This window comes from Podarcis erhardii (assembly GCF_964252035.2).
Source record: "Podarcis erhardii genome assembly, chromosome: 12".
Lineage (NCBI taxonomy): Eukaryota > Metazoa > Chordata > Lepidosauria > Squamata > Lacertidae > Podarcis > Podarcis erhardii.
In genome coordinates, this window is record NC_138513.1 from 38,147,865 (window position 1) to 38,150,557 (window position 2,693).

Genomic DNA, 2,693 nt, shown 5'->3' on the forward strand with positions numbered 1-2,693 from the left:
GGACTTTTGCTTCTTTCCGCTTTGGGGCAAGGAACATTCTTGCTGCTGTAGTCGCATACATGAAGAAATTTCCATACAATTTAGGTAGTTCTATCCCTGTAATAAAAAGGATGCGGGTGGCGCTGTGGGTTAAACTACAGAGCCTAGGACTTGCCGATCAGAAGGTCGGTGGTTTGAATCCCCGCAGTGGGGTGAGCTCCTGTTGCTCGGTACCTGCTCCTGCCAACGTAGCAGTTTGAAAGCACATCAAAGTGCAAGTAGATAAATAGGTACCGCTCTGGTGGGAAGGTAAACAGTGTTTCCGTGCACAGCTCTGGTTCTCCAGAAGCGGCTTAGTCATGCTGGCCACATGACCTGTACGCCTGCTCCGTCGGCCAATAAAGCGAGATGAGCGCCACAACCTCAGAGTCAGTCATGACTGGACCTAATGGTCAGGGGTCCCTTTACCTTTACTTATCCCTGTAATTCCCAAAGGAAAAGCTTCTGGGTTTGGTTTTTTTATAAAAGTTATTTTGAACATCCTTTTCACAACATTCAGATTCTCATGGGCACATCAGAAACAACCTAAGGTACCTCTGGGCTAGCAACTTCGAACTATGTATATATGTATGTTTGTACCTGCTATATATATTGGATTTTTCTGTCTGTCTGTCCATCCATTAGTTCTCTACAGATTTGGCTGTCTCTAGAGATATTGCTGCTAACTTGGAATAAGAGTTCCTGAGGTGGGGGCAGCAGTCTTTGCTGATGCTCAGGCACCCTCCGCCATTTTGAATCAAGATGGCAGACTTTAAAGCATGACTTTGCCTGGGGTGGGTGTAATGGTTGTAAGGGGTTACTTGTGCGTAAGTTGCCTTCAGTTTTGGTTAGATTGCCTGGCCAACCATGCTTTGGCTGACAGCTCACACTCCGTGGCCGGTCAGTCACTTGCAGAATCCGTCAGAGGGCGTTTCTTGAACCTCTTCCAGCATAAGAGCTGTTTGACGCCAAGTCTCCTCCTACTTTCCCTGCGCGGAACTCGTCTGCGCAAGTACGGGGAAGGCAGAGGCGTGTTCGCGCTCTCCCCACTAGTCTCGGGTGAAGGGTCTTGGAGACCTCTCTCCGAATGCTCCATTTCCCTCCCTTCTCTACCGGTGTTACGCTGAATTCCTTCCCCCCTGCTGGTCCCCTCTCCTGCATCGCTGTGGAGCCTTGCCTCCACCTCTCGTTCTGATGTCAGTTCCCTGACAGAGGGGGTGGGCATAACTCAGTTGGAAGGATATATAGGCCAGCAGCCTATATTTCCACACTTTGCTGCACATTTTGCGAGTTTAAATCCCACAAGATTCTCTCGCCATTTAGTACTTGCATTTGCACATTGCCGGGGATGCGCCATTTGGTGTGGCACATCTACAGTTCCCTTATTCGTTTATGGCAACTGTTGCCATTATCATCACGGGGCAGTGAGCCCGACAGTGCCTTGTGCAAAAAGGAAGCAGTGGGCCAGACAACTCGATGGGGCATCGTAGGGGACGTTCCCCTGGTGCTATGGATGCCATTTGGGGTGACCCAATGCTTATTTTATGGTGCACAACTCCCTTATTCATAATTACAGACTGAGGTCATTGCACAGTAATGTGCTTTGCGCTAAAACAAAACCCAGAGTATGATGGTATCCCATCTCATGCGTGGTGATGTATGAAATAGGGTATTATAATTTGTATTTTGAGGTGTAGGGTCAAGTAAACTACCGTATTTAGCCTATTCATAGAATCATAGAAAGTTTATAGAGTTGGAAGGGGCCATAAGGGTCATCCAATCCAACCCACTGCAAAGCAGGAATCTTCTTGCCCGACGTGGGGCTCGAACCCATGATCTTGAGATTAAGAGTCTCGTGTTTTTACTGATTGAGCTCTCCAGGTGTTCATACAGCTCTTTCTTGAATAAGGAACTGGCACCCAACTTTAGCAGAAAAGAAAACTGAAAAGAATGATAGCTGCAACCTATTTTCCAGGTATAGATATGGGCGGGGGGGGGGGGGGGAGAATCACATTCAACCTTATTCAGCACTCTTGGTATCAATATACCATTTTTGATGGTGTGTGCCTTTTCCCACACGGGAGCCGCAGAAAGAGTAGTTGGTCAAGGGAGCCGTGGACTCAAAAAGGTTGAAAACCTCTTAAGTAAGTGATGTATGACAGGTCATTAGTCAGTCTTTGAGTCTTGTGAAGTGAGTTGGGAGTTTGTGCTATGTCTTTGAATTGCTGGAGCAACAGAAAAAACTTTCTACTTGCATATATCTGTATCTGTATCTGCAAAGACTACAAGCTGTATGTATATAATCAGTGTCCGGAACTGTATTACTGAAGCCTGATCTTCTGCAGCAGTAAACGATTTAGGACCTTAAGCTGCCTCTGTTTGGTGACTGGAACGAGCGGCAACTTCCGCTATGTGGGTATCTCCTCTCAGAGAGAGGGGTAGCTAGATTTCTGGGAGTGATCAGAGTCCTTAAAAACAATGTATCACAAATATACTGACACCAGTGGCCTTCATTCTATGAAAACCAATCCAGTTATGTGTTGGCTGGCACCCTTGAGATCCCTTGCCACTTGGGAGTGTGGTGTGCGTGCAGCAATATATTAGAAATATGCGAGTTGTTGGTTTGAGATGGACAAGTGGGGAAGCTCCTTGTTACTCAGAAATAAGCACACAAC